The sequence below is a fragment of the Passer domesticus genome, chromosome 23 (genome assembly GCF_036417665.1).
Source record: "Passer domesticus isolate bPasDom1 chromosome 23, bPasDom1.hap1, whole genome shotgun sequence".
Taxonomy (NCBI): domain Eukaryota; kingdom Metazoa; phylum Chordata; class Aves; order Passeriformes; family Passeridae; genus Passer; species Passer domesticus.
In genome coordinates this window covers 3,198,268-3,225,252 of record NC_087496.1, presented here as the reverse complement: position 1 = coordinate 3,225,252, position 26,985 = coordinate 3,198,268, and the positions used below count along the sequence as shown (strand labels likewise).

The window sequence follows — 26,985 nt, the reverse complement described above, 5'->3', positions numbered from 1 at the left end:
AAACAGGAGGATTGTTGGTTTGGGGTTGTTTCTGGGAAGGAGAGAGGGGAGAGGTCACTTTCAAAACATGGGGTTTTCCTAATTCATCTCTTAAATATGGTGAGTAATAAAATCTGATTATTTTGGTGGGTGGCCTGGATTATTATCTGGTTGGCCTGGATGGCCTTTACATATTTCCCAATGGGATAACAACAGTTTAGAGCCTAAATCTGACAGCTGCATGTCTGATCCTGTTATGGAACCCCAAAACTGCCCAGCCTTTCTCTGGCATCACCCTTCTGGGGATGCCCAAGCACTTGGGAACAACAATCCAAGCTTCTCTCCCACCCCTGTCAGGCAGCAGGTAAAAAATCAGTCCCAGTTTGAACAGCTGGGGAAACTGGGGCAATAAAAATGGGAAACAATTTGTCCATGCTGGCTCAATAATGTGCTTATAAAAGGAATCCAAGACCACTTTTCCCATCTATCCACTAAAGCTCCCTCCCTCCCCGAGCAGCTCTGAATAACTGTGTCACTTTTCCTGCAATTTGCAGCGGCCACACGCTGTTCCTCTCTTCCCCTCGCTCCCACTGATTGGCATTTCCATCTCCACGACGTGGTGTTTTTCCATTCTCCGAGGGAAATGTGGTTCTTAAGGGGCTCCTGGTTTGTTCTTCAACTGTGAAGGGGTTGGAAAGCGGAGGGCAAAGCCCAGCAGGCACAGAGGGAGCAGGCACAGCCCCTGCTTGGACCCAAACCTAAAGGAAATCTGCATTTTCCTCCCTTTTTCCCCTCTTTTCCCACCTTGCAGCACTGCAGTGGCTGATCCCGTTCCTGCAATGCTGCTCCCACCATCACCTGACCACAGCCCTGCCTTCCCACCACCTTGTTGATGCAAGGAACCAAATCCCGATGTCTACTCCCTGGATTAAACCCCACAGCTTTGCCTTTTCCTGCTGGACACAATCTCTCTGGATACAACTTTAAAATAAGAATTACCCCAGCATTTTCTGGCCCTCCAGCACACCAACCCCAAACCTGCTCCGTAACCTGGGACAATGTGCACTGCACCAAGATCCTCATCCAAACTGAGTTTTTCCACCACACACAACAACAAACTGAGCCCACACACCTGCTCCAGAGCCACCTTCCTTTAAGGAAAGGGCTGGGTTTTGCTAGCTGGGTGTTTTTTCTATTCCCCCTCTTTTTCCTCTTAGGCCTGAATGCTTTAATGAGCGTCCTTTTGACCTAGGAAACTTAGTTTTAATTTCCATCCCTTTATCCAGAGAACAATGTGTCCTGGGGGCATCTTTGAGCACAATGTACGCTTTCATCATCAAAACAAATGCTAGAAATACCCATCTGCCACGGTATCAGAGCGTGTTGGCTCACTGAGCCGGACACCGCTTAGGGGACAAGGGAGGCTTTTACTCTTCTCAAAGTCATGAGTGCTCCCTCCAAGCTCTTTAGCATTAGAGATTCCTGTGGAGATGGGTATTAGGAGCTCCATTTCTTTTTTCCCCCGTCAGGAATGATGGGGGATGCAGTGTTCTTTGGAGATTTCTGCTCCTGCCAGGGAGGCAGTAAGGGAGGATCCTCTGTCACTCACCCAGCAGGTGCCTTGGAGGGGCTCAGGAGTGCCCTGCTCCCGGGAGATGCTGCTCAGAGGGAGGGAGGGAGCAGAAAGGTCCAAAGTCAAGGACTCAGCTCTGAGCTGAAGGTTGCCCAGGGTGGGCAAGTGTCCAGCAGGGCTCCACCTCAGCCTGCAGTCCCCAGAAAGGGGGTGACAACTCTCTCTGATTTATTTTGTCACAGAATCTCAGAGTAGTTTGGATTGAAAGGGACCTTAAAGATCATCTTGTTCCACCCACTGCCATGGGCAGGGACACCTTCCAGCAGACCAGGGTGCTCCAAGCCCCATCCAACCTGGCCTTGGACACTTCCAGGGAAGGGACAGCCACAGATTTTCTGGCCCCCCTGTACCAGGACCTCCCCACCCTCTCAGTGACTGCACTCCTGGGTCAGGATCTCCAGCTCCACTCAACACCCTCCATTATCCAGGCCTTCTCCAGACCTTCCCAATTTCCCCCCCAGCAATATTCAAGACCATTTCATGCCATGACATTCAGCTTTTTAGGATTTGGCCCTTTCCCCAAACCCACCCTCAAAAGAGGTTTGCCAGCTACAGCCTCCTCTCTGTTCCAGACTGGAATAATTTGGAATAAGTTATAATAATAGTAAACATAGTACAAACAACAACAAATCAAACTTGCTTTGTTACTCCCCAGGCACACACATTTGTCTTCCAAGCGACAAAGTAATCACATTTTTGGTTCTAATTTATGACGTGCATTTCAGTCGGTGCCTTGGGGCGTTATCACAAGTCACAGCCCCAGTACGCAACGGGAGGAATCTAGGCTCTTAAATCCTCACCTCCTTTAGCTCTTCCACCTGCCAACAATTCCAAAGACATCCTTTCCTCTCTCTGAGCTGATTGCAGCAGAGCCCAGGGATGGTATCCCACCTCCACAGGGCAGAGCTGAGCCCGTGGGAGCACCAGCCCCGTGGAAAGGGGCATCACAAAACCTGCTGAAAGCCAGGCTGGGCTTAATTTCCTAAGGAATTTGCATGGAAAAGCCTATTTTTACCTATTAGCTTTTATGTTCTCCCTTCAAACAGCTTCAAAACATAATGTCCATCATTAGTGTTTATGGGACACTGACCCACACACACAGAAAACATTGGAATGTGGAAAAATACAGAGAATTCTTCTCTCTGCAATGAGTTCTCCCCACCAGTCACAAGTCACCCAGACAGCAGCTGGAACTCGTAGATGAGGATCAGCTGCAGGGAGGGATGAGCAGCTGGATCTCAGGGGAAATTGGGGCATGGCTCAGTATCTTTCCAGCTGAATTTGGAAGGATGGAATGAAAGGGTTCAAGGCTCCTGGAGTGGCACTAGTGTACCTGCCCAGCCCCTCCCTCCACTCTGAGCAGGCATCAGAGCTTCCACAAGAGATCTCCATGCTCTCCATAGGGTAGGACAGGGTTTTCCCCCTCTTTTGACCAGGAGCTCCTGATGCTGCTGGGATTTTCACATGGCAGGTGTCAGTTTGTGCATAACCCAGTGAAGTTCAGCCACATCTCCATCACGCCAGAATAAGCACCAAGCCTTTGCTGGGAGAAGGGAAGGAAATGGGATGGGGGCTGAAATTTCCTCCCCGAAGATAACACCAAGAGAAATCTCTGCCACAAAGCAGAATAATCACATTTCTTGCCAAGGAGCACAAGCCTTTTGGCAGGTCGGGGATGGATCTCAGGAGCTGACACGTCTCTCTGCTGTCTACAGCTGATGAAATGTCAAATGAGATGGAACAGAAAGTGAGACCCATCTGGGAAAGCTCCAACGGGCTGATTGATACTGGGAGGAGAAGGAGGAGGAGGAGGAGGAGGGTGACATGGCTGAAGCACCGCAGGGACCTGCTGCTGGTTGCTCCCACACTCAGCAAAGTGATGCTGAGGGACACTTTGGAGATGGCCAGCCCTGAGCATCTCTGTGGGTCCTGAGCATTTCTGTGACTCCTGAGCATCTCTGTGACTCCTCCTATTCCTCCTCCTATTCCTCCTCCTCCTCCTCCTCTCCTGCTGACCAGAGCAGAGAGGGAGCAGCCTTGGTAATTGCCAGAGCAGTCAGCAGTGACAGCAGTCATAGTCCTCAACACAAATAGCAATGATCATTAATTAGTGTCCTTATTCATTAGTGTGAGGGGAGGTCCTGGGCAGGCTCCTCTGGAGCTGGCAAGTGGCTCAGGGGTGAGTGGGCCCAGTGCTTTGCAGAAGAGCTGGTTTTAAAAACTCAGATTAACGCTGGGTTTTCGGCAGTGCACAGGGGGAGGAGGGAAATCCATGCCTCCCATCACTGGCACCTCAAATCCCTGCACAGACCCTGGGCCAGGGGCTGCAATGGAAACAGGGGAGGGATGGAGGTGAGCTGGAAGAGCAGTAATGCACCTCAGGGGCACTGGGGGGGTGAAATGAAGCTACATCTCCTCAAAATATGGGAGAGTTGGTGAAAGGGAGAGAACACAGCCCCTGACCTTGCCCACAGCATGTGCATCCATACAGGGGTTAATACATTTAGGGAATTTCCAGCCTGACCCTTGAACTACCACAGTTCCCTCCAGCCCAGCAGAGCAGGAGTCACTCCAGGGCAGAGGGTGACCTTCAAGATATGGGGAATGTCTTTTCCTAAAGGACCTTATGGATTTAGTCCTGAATTAATGGAAATCTCCTTTCAACCTAAGGAGAGACCTTCAGTCTGAGGGTCTGGGAAGGCAGGCAAGAGGCAAGGCACAGAATCCACCACCCAGCCAAAAAACCCTGCTCCCAAAAATCCAGACACACACAGCCACGGGGTGCTGTGTTCCACGATACCCCTTAATAGGATCAGCAAAACAGGGCCAGCATATAAAATACAGCTGCTTTGGAGATCACAAAAATACTTTAATCTGCAGTGGCTCCTCACCTCTAGGGGCCTGTGAACTGGTACACTCTATCTGCTTATTTAGCTGATCCTGTTAAAAAGCTATCAGAATAAAGCAGAGAGGGGAAAAGAAAGAGAAATCTTCGTTGTGTGAACTGAGCCAGAGAAAACTTTCCCTCTAGCAAGACTCTGGCAAAAATCCCAGTCCCACTCCACTGGTGCTTTGAAATACAAACAGGAAGATCTGCTGGTCCTAAAGAGCATTTCCCACTGCCGCGGGGCTCCCTGCCCACGGAGAAGTCCTGGAGATGCTCCTTGGAGAAGCAGGGATGATCTTTGCAGCCTGCACAAGAAAAAGTTAGGGGACGAGGCAAGAGGGAGATGCGAGGAACTGGAGCATCCTGATGCAGGGAGGGGTCCAGGTGAGTGCCTTGGAAGGAATAAAGCAGCATGGATTTTGTACCCAGCCTGGAAATGAAGCTCCCCTATCCCCATCCCTCTGTCAGAGCTGGAGCTCAGAGCCCGAGGGCAGTGGCAGGAGGATTTTGTCACACATCAGGAGAGCTGGGAATGGGGGAGTGCTGCCACACCGGGGAGGGATGCTCAGCACAAGCCTGATAGAGACATCACCCAGCGACTGTTCATGAGGGAGAGGCAGGAGCTGCCTCACACCGAGCTGAAACCAGGGGGAAAGCCACAAATAAAGAAAAATGCAAAGGCAAGGCACAAAACCAACTTTTGATTGCCTTGAATAAGTTATCCAGCTCTGGTGGGAAGCAGGAGGGGCAAATTCCTGCTCTGTAAGGGTCTGCTGCCCACCAGGTTTGCTCCAGCTGCTGTCATCCAGCTCCTACCAACCTGCTGCTCCTGACTCTTTTATTCAGGATCCACAGTTTGGTCAGGTTTACTCGTCAAAGGCAATAAAGCAAAGAGCAGAGTGAGGTGTGAGAGGCACAGCAAGGTGACAGGGCTGCCAGAGCCCTGCACAGCCCTGGGAGCATTTCACAGAAAAACAGAGTCGCTTCTCCAGCATCTCCTGATGCCCTGCATGGAGCCCAGCAGCAAATTTCAGGGGGAGGAAAAACAAAAAGGCAAATCCCAAAAGGTGCATACAGGATTCCCTAATTTCCTGTGGAGAGATGGGATCTGCAGGCTGAAAGACCAGCAAAATGTGAAGGGATAGGTGTCCATTCTGCAGAATTCCTGAAAGAGGAGAGTGCCTAATCCCCTTGGACACATTGGACAGCACACAAACATGACTTCAAGCCCTCCATATCACCCTGACAAAATCCTCATGTTTCCCATTAGATGGAGTCCAGGAGCCTCAGGCCCAGACTCTAGACCTGTGTCAGCAACTCATGCTGCTCACGGGCAACATTCCATCCAATCTTGTTCCTGGACATTTTGGAGAAACTGAGGCACCCTCCTTGAAACCATCAGCACACCAGCAATAAACTTCATCTTGTCTGAATCCTTAAAATCAGTAAATCTGCCTTAAGGGGAAGGTTAATAGCAATATTTCAGGACAAGTGAAATTTTGGGGTGCAGCTTGTCCTGTATGACCCTAAATCCCTGAAAGAGAGATGGAATTGGTTCCTAAATGTAACCACACTATTCCTGCAGGGAGATGCACTGCAGAACATCCAAGGAGTGACCAGGACTCATCCTGCCTGCTGCTGTCCCCATTCCTGAGCAGGAGGCTGCTGGCCCTCGGAGCCAACTCAGCCCCAGCTGGTCCCCCCAGATGAGAATAAGATGGAAAATCCCAGCCCTGGCTCTCACCACTCACCACGTGGGAGCCGGGGATGGCAGCGCCGCTGCCTCCAGCCCTGACCTTTATTTTCCATTAATGGACCCGAGTGAGTGTCGGCTGTGTTTGAAGCTGCATAAAATGAACTGAAAATAAGAGGGATAAACAGCAGCAGTTAAGGCTCTTTCCCCACTCCCACACTCTCCCCCCCTTTTTTCTCTTTTCTTTTTCCCGGAGCAATGCTGAACCAACTGTAGCAAAGTTATTGACACACAGCGAGGTGCTTGCAGGCACAGCTGACTTGTTGGGAACCAGCTCCCTGCTGGCTGCCTAAGCAGGGGAGACAAACCCAGAGGAAAGCGGCTGCACGGGGGGAGCTCTGCGAGTCCCCAGATGTCACCAAGCATCTGGTTCAAGTGTGAGCAGGACAGAGCCAGCCCATCCCCCTCCGGAGGAAAATGGAAGGAGAAAGAAGTGAGGATCACTAAGGCTGGAAAGGGAAGCCAAGGAATGGGAAAGCCATGCTGAGAGTTCGTTAACTGTATATTCTATTATATATAATATATATACTTATTATTACACTAATTGTTATTATACTTATACTAATATTTATATTTATGTTTATGTTTATGTTTATGTTTTATGTTTATGTTTATGTTTATGTTAGAAAAATAAATATATATATAATATTGACATTCCATGCCCTGAGCAGGTGCATCCATGGATGAAATTTTCCACCCTGATTAAAATATTTTGCCCCCCACCACTCTTGTAGGGTACTGAGCATCACCTTTTTGGTGAAGCCCATAAAGAAAAGGATCCTCTTTAGGAAGAAATTCCTCGCTGGGAGGGTGAGAGGTCCTGGCAGAGGCTGCACAGACAAGCTGTGGATGCCTTGAACACTTCCAAGGATACCTGGGAGTGTTCAAGGCCAGGTTGGACAGAAATTGGAGCATCCTGGTCTAGTGGAAGGTGTCCTGCCCATGGCAGGGGTGGAACTGGATGAGCTTTAGGATTCCCTATAACCCTAATTCCTTATAACCCTATAATTCTCACATATGGTGCCCATAAGCCTCACAGCAAGGAAGGAGCAGGAGCTGAAGGGCTCCAGCGGGAAATAACACCACCAGGAGAATTGTCATTTGGGCTTTTCCACACCCAGATTGTCATCAGAGGGAAAAAAGCCAGCCCAAAACTTTTAAAAACATTAACCTTCACTGGTATTTGCAGAGCAAACAGGGAACTTGCACAAATTAAATGGCAATGTGTTGCCTCCTTCTGCTATTCCAGTTTTAGGAATGCAGGTTTAGGATTCCAGTGCATGCTGTGCTAGGCTGCTAACCCTTTAATTCTTTAAATCCAGGCTCATCTCTCAGCCAGGCCTTTAATTTAAATTTCTCTGGATAGCTGCCCCATGTTTAATAAATAACTATTGACTATTTAAAGAGCACCTGGGCTGAGGTTTCCCACCTCAGGCTGGGTACACACGTACAAACACACAGTGCCTATTACCGCCTTATTAAACCTTAGTCCTAGGCAAAAGCTTAATAGCCACTTGCTATTTAATTAGCCAGGGAGTTCAGGGCTTATTGGGGGGAAAAGAAAGTAAATACCAGCAGGACTGACAGCCCTGGGAAATGGCTCCTCTTTTCCTTTTGCTATCCACAGAGGAAATGGCCATCCATGGCCAGCAGTAAGGATGGATCACAGAACCCCAGAAAGGTTTGGGGTGGAGGCAACTTTAAACCTCATCTTGTTCCACTCATTGCCATGGGCAGGGACACCTTCCACTGTCCCAGGCTGCTCCAAACCCCATCCAAGCTGGCCTTGGGCACTGCCAGGGATGGGGAGTCCACAGCCCCTCTGAGTGACCTGTTTCAGCATCTCAGAGATGTGGGGAGGACAGGACAGTGGCTCCCACTGCCCCTTTGATCCAGCACGGTGGGGGCTGATAAATCAGTGAAAAAGCCCCAGGCCACCACCCATGGGACCACCACCATTACCAGCACAAGGGGATCACCCACAAAAGCACCCACTGCACTCCCATCCATACAAAAATCCAGCCCAGAGTTGTCACCTGTGTGTCTCACTCCTAAATCCCCACAGGAGCACTTTAACTCCTGTGATTTGCAGCAGGTGACACGTGGGACTCCCCTTCCCCCCGACTCAGCATTCCCATAACTCACACTGCATGCCAGATATTCAGAGGTAAGCTTCCATCAGGATCCAGCAGGATTTATCTACACAGGCTCCCATTAAGGGTAATAAGATGAAAGCAATCAGCCTCATACATTCCACTTTGGCCAGTATAAATTCCTTCACTTCATTAGATGGCTGCTGGAGTCACGGCAAGGAATAAGCAGGGATGGGGAAAAGAAAAAGAAGGGCAAGAAGAGGAAGATAAAACACTCCCAGGCTACTTTTAGCTTTGCTTTTGTTGGGAAGGTGGTTTGGATTAGAATTGTAGAATCCCAGACTGGTTTGGGGTGGAAAGAACCTTAAAGCTCATCCAGTTCCACTCCCTGCCCTGTTCAGGACAGCTCTCCCCAGACCAGTTTGCTCCAACTTAGCCTGGAACATTTCCAAGGATGGGGTAACCACAGCTTCCCTGGCACCCTGTCCCAGGGCATCTCCACCCTCACAGGGAAGAATTCCCTCCTAATATCCCACCTAACTCTGCCCTCTGTCCATTTAAAACCACTTCCCCTTGTCCTGTCACTACCTGGATTAGCGAATTCAACAGGCACCAGCCGGGAGGGTTCAGGCAGCCTGCTAAACCCTCTGGCAGCATTCCCCTCTCCCAGGACACCCATTCTGAGGTGGATTGGGGGTTATTCTGGCCGTTTCTCTGCAGGATTTCTCGCTGCTCGTTTGCTCCATCCCAGCGGACGTTGCCATCTGCCAGCGCCACCCGACAGGAGATTTTGTCAGCGCCACGGTCGGCGTCACTGTGAAGGTGACACTTTCCAGAGGGCTGGCTGTGGTTTGTATCTGCTTTCAATTTATTCACAGCGCAACTTAAAGAAAAAAAAAAAATTCAAACGCAACTAGAAGAGACTTTGTAAAAGCAGTCATTACAAAACTCGAGGATTTCAGATGCTGTTATTGTTCCAGTGAGCTCCAGAGATAACGGCTGAAATCAGGGCCCTGCTGTGCACTTCACAAACAGGCAAAAACCATGTCTCCCTTCAGGAAAGGGCTGTGTTTGCTCGGAGTTGCAGCAGACAGAGGGGATTCGGTGCTAAGCTGAACGTCAGATGTCTTATCAGGCACTCACACCAAGAGATGTTAACTCTGAAACCTACTGATGGCGAGCTCAAAGTCCTCGTGGTGTTTGAGTCAACTTGCTCAGCTACTTCTGGTTGTGCCTCCCTCAGCCTCCTGATCCTCTGCAAATACCACCCCAAAACCAGCCCAAAAAGGGCAGTCAGAATTCTGAAAGAATTCCCAAAGAATTCCCAAATAACCCCCAATAATTCCCAAAGAACTCCCAATAATTCCCCAAAAAAATCCCAATAATTCCAAAAGAATTCCCAAAGAATTCCCAAAAAATTCCCCAAAGAATTCCCAATAATTTTCAAATAATTCCCAGTAATTTCTGAAAGAATTCCCCAAAGAATTCCCCAAAAAATCCCAATAATTCCCCAAGGAACTCCCCAAGAATTCCCACAGATTTCCCAAAAATTTCTCTAAGAATTTCTAAAGAATTCCCAATAAAATTAATCCTCACAGAGCTGAGTGGAGCACAATTAGCATGGCCCAACATCCTCTGCATCATCAGGTTCTCCTGCTCCTCCTCCCTCACTGGCTGGACACAGGGCCTGGACAATCTTTGCAAAGCTCCAGAGCCATTGAGCCAAGCCACCACTTTCCTGACATGATATTTGTTATCCCTAATTACCAACTTGGCCTCATTTTAAAGTCATTTGCACTGATTACTCTGACTGCTGCCTTGGGTAGTCAATGACTTAGATTAACTAATCACAGCACATGGAAAAAAAATATTTTAAATATATGTATATTCACCGAAATTCCTTTAATGTCCTGCTTTGCTGCATCTTGGCTTAAACTGATGCCCACTTGTTCCTCTAATCTGACGCGAGCTCAAAGAGTCTCGTGGCATCAATCCGCTCAATTCCGTTCAGAAACGTGTAAGCCCTCAATGAAGCCCCTTCTTAATCCCCTTTTTGCCAGTGATTACAGAGCTGGTGTCTCTAACTCAGCCTGGATCAGAGTCCCCATGTCCCCACCAAGCTGCCTTTTGTTCACCTGGCTGTGTGGTGTCGCTCCTGCAGTGTCACTAAGCACACGGTCACCTCCCCTGATGTGCTCTGGGACAGGGCCTTGATGCTTTTACAAACTGCTCAGCCTCTGGGGAAGTTTGGATCCACATATTCAAGGGTTTCAGGAAAAGCAGCAGCCACCAAAAGAACTATGATTTAAACCCAAAAAAAGGCAAAGTTGAAATTCTGAATTCAATTCCTGATTGTGGCAAATCCACAGCAGAAAATAAATTCTGGATAAGTGCTGCTTTGAAGAAGAAGCTCAGCACCTCTCCCATCCCACTTCCACTCTCATTTTGTCCCCCATCCCCCATTAAAACCATTAAACCCCCACTCCTTGCTCTGGAGATGATGTCAGCTCTCCTGAGCTCACTCTGAAAAGCCATGGATACCTCTGGCTCCAGGGCTTGCATTGAGACTTATCACAGAATGACACACCATGGAATGCTTTGGGTTAGAAGGGACCTTCAAGATCCACCTTGTTCCAACCTTTTGTCATGGGCAGAGACAAATTCCACTAGACCAAGTTGCTCAGAGCTCCATCCAGCCTGGACTTCTCCCTTCTCCTTCCACGATCCTCGTGTAGATGAACATCAGGGCTATGGGCATCAGGAAGAGGCTGTGGAGGCCTGGCTCAGGAGTGGTGTGGCAGCAGCAGCAGGGAGGTCACTCTGCCCTGCCCTGGCACTGCTGGGGTCACACCTGGAGTGCTGTGCCCAGCTCTGGCCCCTCAGCTTGGGAAGGAGCTGGGGACACTGAGCACGGCCAGAGGGGACAGCGAGGCTGGAGAGGGGCTGGGAACACAAACCCTGAGAGGAGCCCCTGAGGGAGCTGGGGGTGCTCCCCTGGAGAAAAGGAGACTCAGGGGTGCCCTCCTCACCCTGCACAGCTCCTGAAAGGTGCCTGTGCTCAGCTGGGGCTGGGCTCTGTCTGCAGGCACTGACACAACCAGAGCACACAGCCTGCAGCTGCACCAAGGGAAACACAGGCTGGAGATCAGGAAAAAGCTTTTCCAGAAAGGTGATAAAGTTCTGGAATGGCTGCCCGGGGAGGTGGTGCAGTCACCATCCCTGGGTGTGTTTAACAAAGCCTGGATGTGGCACTGGGTGCCAGGGTTGAGTTGAGGTGTTGGGGCTGGGCTGGACTCGATGATCTTGAAGGTCTCTTCCAACCTGGTCATTCTGGGATTCTGTGAAGGGTGGACAGACAAACAGCTCTCCCTGAGCCAGCACTTCTGCCTCTGCTTCCTGCTGGGATGGGCTGTGGTGCTTTAGCAGCAGACTCCTTCCAGCCTTGGCTTGGGGAGGAAAAGCAGCTGCAAGAGCCAGGGCCAGCTCTCCATGGGGGGAAAGATGCCTTAGGCACAGGTCATAAACACGGAGAGAGGCTGCTCCGAGGAGGAGTGATTCCACCCGGCACAGCCTGATGGCAGGAGAGCAAACAAAGGCTGACCAGCAGGAGCCTGCTCTGCCCACGGCCTGTGAGCCAGGGAGGGCTCTGCCCAGCACTGCCAGGCAGCTGCTCCCCAAAAGGGAGGGGAGAGCCCCAGGCATCCAAAGCCCCTGTGATACTGGCATCAGGTGGAAGAGGAGGAGGAAGGAGAGGAGGGGGAAGGAGAGGAGGTGATTTTTGTTGTTTCTACAAAGATGCTCTGTGTGTTTGCACAGGGAGAAGGGACAATGCAGAGCTGACAAGAAGAGCAACCCACACCTATAAGGAAAATCCCTGAGGGTCCAGCCTGGGAATACAGTGGAGATGCCCTGGGATGGTCAGGGGTGGCACAATGCCCATGAGGTGTGCAGTGATTTCCCGCACAGCAGGTTAAGCAGGACAGGATGAGCCCATGGAGAACATCCTCTCACCCTTTCTCCAACCAGCCTTTCACCATTCCCATTTCCAACCCATCAGCAATTCCCGGTGCTGCAATGAGCTCTGTCCAGCCTCAGAGACCTGCAAGTGGGGCTGGAGGGGGCTCAGTGTGAGCCCCTGGCCTGGGGGGAGCCACAGAGCAAGGGAGGGAGGAGAAGAGCAGGGGGGCCAAGCTGAACCACCTGCACAGCCATTGCATCCTGGACTGAGGATGCTCAAGGTCAGGGAAGAGTTTCAGCTGCAGAAATCATGTCCCCCCCATGATTTTCCGCAGATTATCTCTTCTTTTTTTCCTAAATCTTCAGAAAAAATCACTGGAGTGAGGGCCAGGAGGATGGTGGGGTAAGGGAGGGGAGGATGGTGGGTGAGGGAGGGCAGGATGGCAGGCGAGGACCACAGGCCTTTTCCACGGCTCGTTTTCGCCATCTAGTGCTCAGCTCCCTCTTCCATGGAAAACCAGCCAAAACCTGGATTATTTCACAAGCACGGAGCTGTGCAGAATAAAACCCTGCTTTTCCAAGTCACTTCAGATCTGGCCCCTGTGCACCTGAAGTCCGAGAGCACAAGATGGTCATAAATTATCCTATTTGGGTCATTTTGGGTTGGTGGTTTTTTTTGTTGTTGTTGCTGTTGTTTGTTTTTTTGGTTTTTGGGTTTTTGGGTTTTTTTTTTTGCAAGATTAAAAAAAAACCTGAGCCATCCCAGATTGGCATAGAACAAGTGCAGGGAGAACACACAGTTTTCAGTCCATGAAACCTTGCTTTCTCCTCCTTTTCTTTGGCTTTGAGAACTCATTGTGCGTGCCTCAGTTTCCCCAAGCCGAGGAAAATGTCTCTCTTTAACAACGCAGAGAAAATTTTCTCTTGTCATACCTCATCAGTATTCTGGGAACTGCAAGGGAGGGAAGTTTGCCAATATCTTTTTGAAGGATAAACACCTGAATACAGGATGTTTTCCATGAGATCCAAAATGCTTAGGAAAACACAAAGCAAAAGCAGATTTTGATGTCCATCAGCATGTCCCACATCAACCCAGACATTTGCTAACTCAAAAATAATAAATTTGATAGGGAAAGCACAGTGAGTCCAAGGGGTAACACTGGAGCAGGTTGTCCAGGTGGACTCTTCATCCCTGGAAGTGTTCAAGGCCAGGTTGGAGGGGGCATGGAACAAGCTGGTTTCGTAGCTCTTGGCAGAGGCATTGGATTAGAGACCTTTAAAGGTCCTTTCCAAGCCAAACTATTGTACAATTCTATCATCCCCTCTGGGGAGGAGCACCACGGGTGCTCTGGGATGAGCAGGAAGAACAGTCCCAGCCCCATGAAGAGCTGCAGCAGGAACCACACAAGCCAGGAAATTCATAGAATTCACAAAATCACAGAATCACTGGGTTGGAAGAGACCTCCAAGATCATCGAGTCCAACTCAGCCCCAGCACCTCAACTCAACCCTGGCACCCAGTGCCACATCCAGGCTCTGTTAAACACACCCAGGGATGGTGACTGCACCACCTCCCCGGGCAGCCATTCCAGAACTTTATCACCTTTCTGGGAAAAACTTTTTCCTGATATCCAACCTGTGTTTCCCTTGGTGCAGCTGGAGGCTGTGTGCTCTGGTTGTGTCAGTGCCTGCAGACAGAGCCCAGCCCCAGCTGAGCACAGGCACCTTTCAGGGATTGTAGAGAGTGAAGAACCAGAGCTCAGCTCACCAGGCTGAGCCCATCTCTCTCTCTCTGGGGTTGCTTAGCTGCTGCAGGCAAGGCAGTGCTGCCTGGGGACGGTGGTCTCCACCATCCCTGATGTCCTCAAAGTGCCACCAGGCTGCTCTGCTGTGCTGCAGGAGGGCATTGCCATCTGCTGTCAGGCTGCAGCCCTGCACGCTCCTGCAGCAAGCCCTGCCTCTCCTGCTTTTGCTCCTGCTCCTGCTCCTGCCTCTGCTCTGGCTCCTGGCCTGTTCCTGCTCCTGCATCTGCTCCTCTTTCTGCTCCTGCCCTGTTCCTGCTCCTGGCCTGCTCCTGCTCCTGCTCCTGCTCCTGTTCCTGCTCCTGCTCCTGCTCCTGCCCCTGTTCCTGCTCCTGTCCTGCTCCTGCTCCTGCTCCTGCTCCTGCTCCTGCTCCTGCTCCTGCCTCTGCCTCTTCTCCTGTCCCTGTCCCTGTCCCTGTCCCTGTCCCTGTCCCTGCTCCTGCTCCTGCTCCTGTTCCTGCCTCTGCTCCTGCCTCTGCCCCTGCTCCTGCTCCTGCTCCCCTCAGGGCACTGCAGATGGAGCCCAGCAAGCCCAGGGTGGAATCCCCCATTCCAGGCAGGATGCTGCTCCTGTCCTGGATCTGCCCAGCTCCATCCCGGCAGGGTAAAGGCAGCCTCATCCACCAGCAGTGGCTTCTACTCACGAGTGAATAATCAGCTTATTACAGATTCAGATAGAAAATCATAATATTTGCTAATCACAATATTAATTTCTTGCTAATTGGCTGCCTGATGGCACAGGCAGAGCAAGGGGGCACCAGCTGGCTGCCGAGGCAGGGCCTTCCCTGGCTGCTGCACGGCGCCCGAGGTTTTGGCTTCCTCCAGCAGAGTCGGGTGCAGAAGTCAAGTCCCCAAACAACAGGACGGGAGCAATTTGCAGCCTTTCTTGCCAGAGGGATCCTCACCCCCCACTGAAACTGAGGCCAGGAGTGGGGAAAGGGGCTCGGGGCTCAGGCAGGGAAACTGAGGCATAAACCACCCCCCAACAGGGAATAGGAGAGGAGCAAAGCAGAGGACGCAGAAGCTCTGAGCAGCGTTTTGACACTTGCACCCTCTTTCTTTGCAGCATCCCATCATGCAGCCAGCACTGCTGCTCCCCATCCCACTCCAGAACTGTTCCCGTGCTCTCTCCCTCGGGGACAGGGCCCTGGGGAGGAGGGGGAGGCACTTCACAGGTAACCCCTCTGCACGGAGCCCGAGCGACATTATGCAGGTTAGATGCCAGGCAAGGCTGATCACAGAGTCATTGCTGCTGCTGCTGCTAATGAGGCCCTTAGGCTAATTAAAAAGACGAGTAGAACACAAAAACATAATGAGGAGCCAGTTTATCAGTCAATCGGAGGACATGAATACGCCAATAAAAGTTTGAACTACCTCCTTGCTGCCAGCATCCCGGAGCTGGCCCAGCCCAGGGCTGCAGGGGGAGCGCTCACCGAAATGGCTTTGTGCTTCCAGCTCCTGCCTGAGGGCAGAACGGGGCATGGGAGGCCGGGAAGGGGTGTGCGACCTCCTCTCTGCCCACCTGGCATGTGGCTGTTTGCTTTTCCTGCACAGAGCATGGAGAGCTTGGAAAGCAAAAAATGAGAGGGGCTTGGGTAGCTCATCCTCCTTGGAGCTGGAGTCCACAGGGACATGGGGGCACTCCTAAAACCCAGCCCTGTCACCACACTTTGCACCCACTGGGGGACATTACCGACGTTTCAAGGCCCTTCCCTGGCCATCACCAGCACCATCAGTGTGCACAGAACTGCTCGGATCCCTGCCTGGACTTGCCCTGGATCCCTAAGGTTGAAGGATGCTGTGGGAGGCTCCATCCAGCCAAGTTCCTCTGGGCTGTGCTCCCCTCCTCTGGCTTTCCCATTAGCCTCTAACCAGGCAGAACGAATGGGCAGGAGAGGCTGCAATCCCGCTGCCAGAGCATTATTCTTGTTATTAATATTATCATTATTATTATTATTCACCCTATGACAGGCTCAGCCACTGAGAGCTGCAAGGGAACCACGGGGTCAGCAGCCTGGTCCAACTCTGAAAGCACCCAGAAACATGGAAATGTCCTGCCTGGCCCCGGCTGGGGGTCCCAGATCACCCACAGCCCCCACCCAGGCACCCAGCTCTGCTCCCTGCACCTCCAAGAGCCAGGTGCTGGTTTTGGGGGTGATTTTGGGGGTGTTTCTGCTGATGAATGGCTTCCGTGGGTTTCCTCGCTCAGCTCTCTGGCCCAGCCTGTGGATGAGCCAGGAAATCTCAGGGGCGTCTTTGTGATAAACAAATGCAAACACTTAAACCTAAACAGCAGCCAGCTGGAGCTGCCGTGTCTGGGCACCCCAGGGCACCCCCGGCACGGCTCCAGCGGGGCTGGAGGGGAGGAGGAGCAGTGCTCTGCTGCAGGGGGGCAAAGGGAAGGGGCAAAGCAGCACCAGAGAGCGGGATGGGGGGGAGAGGAGAGGAGAGGAGAGGAGAGGAGAGGAGAGGAGAGGAGAGGAGAGGAGAGGAGAGGAGAGGAGAGGAGAGGAGAGGAGAGGAGAGGAGAGGAGAGGAGAGGAGAGGAGAGGAGAGGAGAGGAGAGGAGAGGAGAGGAGAGGAGAGGAGAGGAGAGGAGAGGAGAGGAGAGGAGAGGAGAGGAGAGGAGAGGAGAGGAGAGGAGAGGAGAGGAGAGGAGAGGAGAGGAGAGGAGAGGATGAGGAAAAAGAGAGGAAAGAATGAGGAAAAAGAGAGGAGAGGAGAAGGATGGGGGAAAGGAGAGGAGAGAGGAGGATGGGGGAAAGAAGGGAAGAGAGAAGGACAGGGGCGGAGGAGAGGAGAGAGCAGGATGTGGGGAAAGGAGGTGATGCCCGGTAGAAGAGGAATTTTGGAAATCATGCTTCCTCAAGCCGATCCATGGGTGCTCAGACACAGCCTGCAGGTCCTGTCTGACCTGACTCCCCAAGCCAACTCCTGATCCCTGCTGTGCCACACGTTCCTTTGCAGGAGAGACATTCCAGGTCTGTCAGCGGAGCTGCCGGGGACACTCCTCTTGGGCTCTGTTCACTGCAGCCACGCTGATGCTCTGCAAGAGGCGTTTCCCTGGCCGTCCCTGTCCCCAGGGCTGGGGCTGGTCTGTGCCCCGAGCTGCTCCCCACACCCAGACACTGAATTGGCAGCGGCCACCCAGGCAGGGCACAGCTGGCAGCGCGGCACAGGCTGGCTCTGCCTGCAGGAGATGCTCCCTGCAGTGCCCTCCTTCTGACCAGATGCAGAGATTTCCTCTTATTCAGCGTATTTACAGCACTCTCCTTCCGTACGAGCCGAGAAACTTCATGTAATTAATCCCGCCGGTGCACGGTCACTCCCTAAATGCACCCCTGGGTAGCCCAGACAGGCCAGAGCCTCCCTGCTGCGTCTTCTTGTACTTAAACCGGGATTACAGAAGCGAAGGAGAGTGACATTTTACAAGGGCATGGAGTGACAGGACATGGAGGAACGGTTTTAAACTAAAAGAGGAGATATTTAGGTTAGATATTGAGATATTTAGATTAGATATTAGGAGGAAATTCTTCCCAGTGAGGTGGTGAGGCCCTGGCACAGGTTGCCCAGAAAGGCTCCCCATCCCTGAAACTGTCCAAGGCCAGGCAGGACAAGGCTTGGAGCAACCTGGGATAGTTGGAAGCTGTCCCTGGCAGTGGTAGGAGTAGAACGAGATGAGTTTTAGAGTCCCTTCCAACTCAAAGCGTTCCCTAATTCCAGGATTCTGTGACCCCCAGCCTTGCGGGGAGCCCCTGTCTCCTTCCGAGGAGCCCCTCTGCAGCCCCAGCCCCTCTCCCCTGGCTGCCAGGCAGGCTCTGAAATGGAGCTGCTAATTAAATTACACTGCCAGCCAAAACTGCTTCGTCAAGTAAATAAATAAATAAAAATTAGAAGGTCATCAAAGCTGTGTTTGGAGACCATCGCATTAGCATACATCTGCATAGTAATGAAGGGAAAAAAGGGCCATTTAAAGAGAGCTGGTAATTTACCCAGCCAAGTAAACTTCATTACCTTTAAGTAGCGCCCACGACAAGCACTAATTCACACCTTTAACGACCCTGGCACAGATGGCAGAGAGGGAGAGGAAGGCAGGGGCAGCCAAGGTGCCCCGGGTCCCGCGGAGGCTCTGGTCAGTGCTGGGGCTCACAGCACCATCCCGGCCAGGGGAATTGGGCGCAGGAGGGTGCCAGCGCCAAATCTTCGCCATCTGGAGGTGCAACAGCTAGATCGTGGCAAATGGAGGGGCTTTGCTTCACCTCCTGCATCCCAGGGGAGCTGAGACCCCTCTGGAGTCCCCCAGAGCACAGCAAACCCCCCTCGTCCGCACCAGTGCCACCGGTATCACCAGCCTGGCCCCGCACCGGAGCCCCCAGCGGCAGATTAGGGAGGAAAACGAGGGAAACGGGGCTGTCCTTCTGCCTTCGGATACTCCAGCACCCCGCGCATCCTCCCAAGCACTTTACTCGGTGGCAGAGCCGTGTAGTACCCGTCGGAGCCGTGCGAGGCCAGCACAGCCCCGCGCTGCCATCCCTGCCTCTGCAGCACCCCATCTCCCTGGGCTGCGCTGTGTGTATTTATTTCCGATCAGGTCAGGAGTGTCGAGGTTGTAAAATAACACATTTCCCCTTGTTTTCTTCCCAGATCTCGTACGAAACGCTTCCGAAGTCAATGGTCTGCCGGCGGCTGAGCTCCCAGCTCGGCTCTGCCTTGCGGCACCGCAGCCACCCGGGCTGGGGGATGAAGGACAGCTGGCAGGAGGGAAAACACAGCGGCTGTTAAACACCAGAGCAGGCTCCCGGTACTAAAGTGGTTTCAGCATTTATTATAAGAAAAAGGCCCAAAGCAAAGGGGCCCGGGCCGGGCAGGAGCGTTCCCGTCGAGGATGCTGCAGCGCCGGCGCTGGGGCTGCTTCAGCAGCGATGTCCCAGATGGAGCGGCACAATTCAGTGGGTTAGAAGCCCCTTTTTATGCTCTTTTAAGTCCCTTTGGATTGGTTTCTTTTTGGATCCTTCATTTGCATAAAGGTTTAAGGCGCTTGATTGGCCCATGCCAGTTCTGTCCAGGCTGGCTGGTCTCACTCCGGGGGTGATGCACTTTACTGAGGTGTGTTATGGTATGTTGAGTATTTCCTATAACTACCCTTTTAACCCCTTTAACTATAACCAAACTAACAGTACATGCTTAACGATCTATCAACTATTTCACAACAGTTTCTTACCTATTTTTAAAAACGGCTTGGTGGCGATTTCAAGCCTCCAAAATGACAATTCCTAGCAAAAAACAGCCGGCAGCACACCAGCACTCTGAGAGCCGGCGCTGGCACGGGAATTCCAGCTGGGAACACTGCATGTACCTGCCAGGTCTTGCTCCCACCACGGCACAGAGCTCAGCTCCAGCTGTGTGCAGAGGCTGAGGTGTCACCTTCTGCTAGGCAGGAGGGGAAGAGGAATGCAAGCATCCCCAGGGTGGGTGGCTGTGCCCAGATTAGGACAGGGCTGTTTGCCCAGACAGCTCTCCCCGCAGAGATTCCCCCCTTCCCCTTATGGCCTCCTTGAATTCAGTAGAGTTTATCAGGATAAGGGATCTCCTTTTCCTATGGACTCCATCCTCAGCCTACCAAAATTTCCTTCCTTATGCCCTCCTTTCCCTCCTTTTAGCTTCAAACCCCTCTCAAAATCAAACCTCAGTGTTCCTTCAGGCCACACCTCAGCCATCCTAATGGGTGAGAACATGGGCCACTGTTCCCATCCCAATGATTCACTGCTCCGTCTTGGGGTGCTACCCAAGGAACCAGCTGCCCATGAAGCCAGGACAGCATCTTCATCCCCTTTTTCCAGGACAACATCCTCATTTGTTCTTTTCCCTTTTCCTTTTTTCCCTTTTCCCTTTTATCCCTTTTCCCTTTTTTCCCCGTTCCCTTTTTTCCCTTTTCCCTTTTCCTTTTTTTCTCTTTTCCCTTTTCCCCCTTTTTTCCCTTTTCCTTTTCTCCCTTTTCCCTTTTTTCCCTTTTCCCTTTTCCCTTTTCCCTTCCCTGTATTTTTCTAAGTGCGCTTTTTTGCCATGTCTCATTTCATTCCTCATCAGATGCTTTCCCAGAGCATAATCCCGGCTTGTCAGGCAGCCCTTGCAGAAAGGAGTAAATCCTGTTTGATCCATTCCTGTGCACTTTGAACATGCAGAGAAGCACCTGAGGCAGAAACACAATTCCCGGGTGCGGGGGGTGTGCTGGGCTCCTTAATTACCCGGCCCCGGAGTCCTTTAGCGCCGGTGCAAAGCGCTTTAACACGGCTGTTCCCCAGCTTATTTCCAACCCGTTTCTCTCTCCCTTTAACTCAAGCACCGGCATAATGAGCCAACAATTGCCGGAAAACAATAACAACGTTTTTAAAAGACAAGGTCGGGGTTATTTCTTTTCTCTCTCGCTTTCATGAGACAATAGCGAGGATGATGGTGGTGATTACCGGGAATTTCACGCTGTGATTGAGGGCCTACAATAAGCGGAGACCATTCATTGTCTGGGTTCAGACTGAAGGAGGGGAAATTTAGGTTTGATATACGAAAGAAATTGTTCCCTGTGAGGGTGCTGAGGCTCGGCACAGGCTGCTCAGGGAATTTGTGGCTGCCCCATCCCTGGCAGTGTTCATGGCCAGGTTGGACGGGGCTTGGAGCAGCCTGGGGTGGAGGGAGGTGTCCCTGCCCATGGCAGGGGTGGAACTGGATGAGCTTTAAGGTCCCTCCCAACCCAACCCAGTCTGAGATTCTATAAAAAAGTTCTATTTTGACATAAGGAACTGGATGAGAGACAGGCTGTCACTGCGTGTTCCTGCCTCTAGGAAAAGATGTTTATGGATTTGCTGCAGGCTGCGTGCCGGGCCAGGGCCGGCTAACCAGGATCACCGACAAACTCCTAAACTAGAGAGGGCTTGCACCTCACTTTCCACGGAATATTCCCACCCCCACAGGTTAAACAGTTTGGACGTGGACACCCGAGATGGGGACCACAAAGACATCTTAAACTCAGTCTGACCCAGACCCAAAAATACCCTCTCGGTGCACAGCTACCCTCGGGCTGTTGGAGTTGTGTCTCGTTAACCAGACCTATCTCAGAGCAGCTGGAGCCGTAGGAACGGGTTCGAATTCGAGACGGAGCCTCGGAGGCAGCACAGAGATTGTTACGGAGTATTTGCATTGCCACAACGCGCGGCTGGCCCCATTACGGCCCTTTCTGAGCAGCTCGTAATTACCGATGTATCCTGCAACCCTCGGCGAAGGCAATGTTCCACTATCGCTCCCCATTAACAGACGGCGATCTGCGATCCAGGGAGGCGAGGAAAAGGGTTTGCAAAATACCACTGAAATAATGCTGGAAAAGCTCAGCAGGGTTTGCAAAAGCATCTGTGTGAGTACCTGACTTGTTCTGCTACCTGCATAAAATCCGCCCAGGGCATCAAAACTAAACCTGGCCATCCGTGGCACAGACTTAAGGTCGTCCAAGAGGAGCACCAGAGGGAAGCAGAGCCCCAGAAGAATATCATATCCACCAGATCCATCCCACCCACCCTGGCAGCTGCTTTGTGGGGGTGACAAGGTGTCATTGGTAGCGCTGCTGTATTAAAATGTGACACGAACGCTGCTTCTCCTTCCACCCCTCCCCGGATTCCCCTCCCCTGCCTTCCTCTCCCCTTTGCTTTCACTTTCCATCCTTCCCCCCGGGTATCTCTCCCTCCTGTTTTCTCCTTCCACCCCTCCTCAGATTTCTCTACCCTACTTCCTCCTCCCATCCCTTTCCAAATTCCTCTCCTCTGCCTTCTCCTTCCATCCCTCCCCCGGATACCTCTCTTTGCCTTCTCCCTCCATCCATCCCTCCCTCCCTAGATTCCTCTCCCTTATCTTCTTCCATTTCTGTCTGGATATCTCTCTTTTGCTTTCTTCCATGTACCCCTGGGTACCTCTCCCCCCTGTTTTCTCCTTCCATCTCTCCCCAGATTCCTCTCCCCTGCCCTCTCCCTCCATCCCTCCCTTGATTCTTCTCCCCTGCCCTCTCCCTCCATCCCTCTCCCCGGGTACCTCTCCCCAGCCTCCTCCCAGACCCACCACACCCCCAAACCCTTTTCCCCGGCTCTGCCACGACAGGCACTGCACCAGACAAAGTTGTGTTGCTCAGTAATTGCACCTGGAAGGCAGAGCCACCGCTGCGCCCAAACACCGGGCGCTGCCTCTTTGAAATCTGGGAGAAGAGCTCCGGAATACATTGGGAATAAAAACAACAAAGAAGAAAATTGGGACAAGCTGCACTAATACAGTGGAGGTGGGAGCAGGCAGTAGCTGGAGAGTGGGGGTGGAATGATTCTCCTTATTCCCAAGTGAGATTTATAGACATACATATAATATCTATATAATTTTAATCTTTTTTTAAAAGATGTTCCTGCTTTTTTCCCCCTCATTAAAATCCAGCCTCATTTCAGCTGTTGAACCAGTACCTCCTGAGAAATCCAAGCCACAGTTGTGGCTCACAGAGCCAGTTTTAGGACACCTCTTTCAGGAAGCAGCAGTGACCCAGCTATGGAGAGACTGAGCTGGCCAAAACTCATGGAGCCAAAACCCTGCAATCCCATGTGCAGAGTGACACAGATAGATAACCCTAGTCCTACTTCCCAATTTTACTTTTTTTTTTTTTTAATTACAATAATTTTTTCAACCCTTTAAGGTGCAATTCTTTGGATTGACATTTCTTCTGGCACTGGGCTCTGGGCTGGCAGGCACCCACAGGCAGCAGTGGGAGATGAATGATTAATACAAGCAGTCAGGGACACCCTGGAAATCTCTGCTGCCCCCTGGAAATCACCCGGCTGCTCACCTCGTGCATCACTTCACAAAGGTGCTCCTGCTTGGAGCCCAACATATTATCCCCATTTCTTTTTATAATCCCTTTTATTTTGTTTCTTAAAGCATCTCACTTCAGTAATAACTTGGAGAGATGTCTTGGGATGCCAAATAACAAAATGCATTTCCGCAGCGGCTTCATAATTAATGTTTGCATCGTTTATCTTTCACGGAAAGATTATTCTGACTAACGAGGTTCTGGGCCACTAATTCATTACAGTGCCTTGTCACTTCCTGCTCCTTCTTATTACCCAGAAATAGACTCATTAGTCAGAGTGCAATGACAGGGAGAAATTGTGTTCGTTAATTTAATTCCTCTTCTCTCCCTTTCTGGGTCGGTGTTTGTCCGAAACCAGGGATTAGAAGGGGAGGGAGGAAATGGGACCTGTTGCAGTGCTGGGTGCTTCCCCCGTGTTTCCCCTCGTGTTTGGGGGGAGGAAGCTCAGTCCATCCCTTCTCTGCAGCAGCAGACACAGGCAGGGATGGCTCCTCTGCCAGGCTTTAACCTCAAAGCTTTTCCAAAGCCAGGGAAATGTTGAAGTTGAATTTTTCCCATTGGCCACACTTAAGGTGTGGAGGGAACCATTTACCCCTGGCTTGGCTGGAGCTGAAGCAAAGCAAAGCCCCTCCAGGTCCTGCTGAACCCAGCCCTTTTCCACTGATCCCTACCATAAACTCCCCTTTGGGGATTCCCAACCTCGGTGTGATGGAATTACAGCTCCATATTTCATGATTACCCATTTCTCTTTCTGTTATCACTCACTGTCTTGTTCCCAGTGACATTTCCAGCTGGGCATCCCCTAAAAAGCCACAAGAATCATGGAATATCCTGAGCTCAAAGGGACAAACAAGGATTGTGGAGCCCAACTCCTGGCTGCTCGGGACACTCCAAGAATCCCACCCAGAGCCTGGGAGCACTGGTTAAACATTCCTTGAACTGGGAGCCTTGGAGCCGTGACCGTTTCCCTGGGGAGCCCGTTCCAGTCCCCCAAGTAGAAAACAAAGGGAAAAAAAATAGTTGGGGCAAGGAGAGGGAAATCCATCCCAAATGAGAAAGGAAAACAGTCACCAGTCAGGGCTGGGGAGGAACCACTTCCAGCTCTTCCTTCCTCATGTAAGGCAGAGGTCCAGGGACAGAGAGAGGAAATTAAAGAAGCAAAAGCTCTTTTATCCCCTCCTACATGTCCTAAACCCTGAGCAATTTGTGTAACACCTGCAGTATTTAACACATTTAATGCAGCAAAGCCAGCGCCCAGCAGGGCACCATGACAGGGAACCAGGCATCTGCTGCCAGGCCTGCCCAGCAGGGAAAAGGTTAAAACCCCTTGCATTTACACAGGTTTGGCAGCTCGTTCCCGGTTTTCCTACAGGTAATTACAATAATTGTGGGGTGTAAACACTTTACACAGATCAAAAACCGGGGTGTGAATGGGAGAGGGAGGAGGACAAGCAAGATCAAAGGAAAAATTATTAAAATCTATATAGTGCTGCTTCCTAATTCCTGTGAAGTCTGATAGCGGGCTGGAGGGGTGAAGGAGTAGCCAGCCCATCTCCCAGCCCATACATTCTTCTAATTTTTGTTAAATCACACACGGAAATCTCCATCCAGCACCACCCCAAGCCCAGCCCTGGCCACCGCCGCGAGGCACCTTTACTATTCCTGACACCAAACCACTGAGGGATGCACAAGCTCATCTTTTTGCGGAAGAAATTGCTTCATTTCTTGCTTTTCCAAGCGGGACCCGAGCAGAAGCTCTGGAGCTTGGGACTGCTTTGACTTTGCTGTCCCCCCATCAGAGATGCTCTAATCTGCGCTCGGCAGGAGGATCCGCTTTTCCCTGCGGGATCGGCTATTAACAGTTGACGTTTAGTTTAAACAAAGCCTCGAGATTGTCCAAATATTTGCCTCAAACACACTTTGTGTTTTGCCTCTCGGCTCGGCTCCCCTCGGGGTGTTCCGCTCTGGTTTTCCCATCCAGCCCGGCTCTCCCAGGCCGCCAGGGATGGATCTCGAGTATCACCCGATAAACCTCGAGTTTACGCATCGACTCCCTCCCTCTCCCTGAAACAAAACATCAAAGTGAAGGGGAAATTATCTTCTCGGAGCAAAGTGTGTTTTAAGTCATTTACTTTTAATTTCCCCTTCTATGCTGCAAATCCGAGCAGGAGAAAAAAGAACACCAAAGTTCAACACGGAAATATAAACACTGACTTTTTTCAAGCCCTCGTTTTCCTCACAGCTTCTCCCCCAAAAGAGGTTCGATTCATACTTTTAATATAACGAATTATTTGTGGGAATGTGCACCAGCTCCTGCATGCTTTGTCTCCTCCCATGTCTTCATCCCTGCTCCTCCTAAAACCCCCACAATGGAGCAGCAGAACACACTTGGAAAAAGGTTTGACATTTCCTTTTGGTAAAGAAAATAAGCAGCTGAAAAAACAAGAACATGGCTTAAAAAATATTCCCCCCACAGCAAGCTGCTAATGAAGAACAGCAGCCCCAGAGAGTCCCAGGGAGCTGCTGATCCATGCAAACCTGGGCTAGGATTTCATGGAAATAACAACTTCCTATAGAGCTGGGATCTCCACGGCCTGCATTTATTCTCTTCCAGCCTCTTTTCCTTGTTCTGCCTCCCATTTGAGTTAAAAAAAATGTAGATTTGCACATGTTTCTCTAGCTCAGACAGAGCTGGGCTCTGGGATAACCCCTGGAGCATCAGCACCAGCGTGGGCAGGGTGGGATTCACTCAGTGGCCAACTCGGTTATGAGGAGCAGAAATGGAGATGAAAAATAAAGAAAGAGCTGACAACAAAGGTTAGAACCTGCTGCTCTGCACTCCTCTGGGCTCCAGAGGAATGCTGGGAGGAGAGATGTGCTGCTGTTTGCTTAGGTTGGGGTTTTTGCTGTTGTTTACAGGTATTTTTGTCTCTCCCAGACTCCCAGCTCAGCCTGCAGCCGCATTCCTGCTCAGCAATGCCCCGTCCCACTCACGTACCCATGGTTATAAAGTCATCTTGCTGCAGAGAAAAAACGGGGCAGGAAACAATAATTCTTCCCCAGCCATTCCTGGATGGTGCCCAGGGTATTTGCTGCTGTAATTCAGGTTTGTCTTGCCAGGCCAAATCTTCAGGAGAAGTCAGCACACTCACAGGAGATCAGCCTGGAACGGCCCCCAAGAAATTACCTCATTCCTACCATCAGCAACAGCAGCTCCCAGTAAATTATCCCAGATATTCACACGACGTGGTTTCAACAGGCAGCAGCACAGAAAGACAAGGGTTGGCCCTATCCCTAGGAGCTTTTAGGGGTGGGAGGGATGCACAAGGAGATGTCCAGTGCCATTGCAATGTGTATTCCAGGAGATCAGAGAGGACTTCCAGGTGCTAACTGGATCCATACCATGGCTGTTGTGCTTTCCCCCAAGCACCAAAACAGCATTCAGTGTCATTAATAAAGCATTTTAAAAACACCAGTGAGCCATCATATCCATACACCTGACCCTCTGCACATCCACTCCACCCAAAGCCCACAGCAGCACCCAAACCCAGGCAGACAAACCCAAAACCAGGCAGACAAACTCCAAACCAGGCAGTGAGCCCCATGCCCACAGTCCTGACTGCCAGCACGAGCTTTTCTTCCTGACAGCATCCCCCCCTGCTTCCCTACAGCTGCTGGGAAGGCCCCTCCTGAGGATTTTCCCTATGATTTTCTCAAAACTGGACACACCAGGGGATTTTGGGATGGCTGGATGTCCCCAAGGGCTGCACCCCTTCCCTGGACTGTCCCCACCTGGAGTCACATACCTGGACAGGTTTTGGATGCCTCTCTCCTGGTGCCACTGGCTGCTGTGCCTGTGTGGCTCCTTCCCTGCATGTCTTATCCCCCCTCTCTAAAAAAAATAATCCAACTTTGCCTCAAGGATAAGTAGAATAAAATGTCACTTACCTATTAGGGGGAAAAAAGAGAAGAAAGAGGGAAAGTATTACACACGTATT

The 26,985-nt window shown here is 51.3% G+C and overlaps 1 protein-coding gene across 1 annotated transcript in view; it reads right to left on the bottom strand.

The window, feature by feature from the left end:
- LOC135285584 (protein CEPU-1) overlaps positions 1-26,985 on the bottom strand; it is a 357,552-nt gene that overhangs the window by 206,827 nt on the left and 123,740 nt on the right. The window lies entirely within an intron of this gene.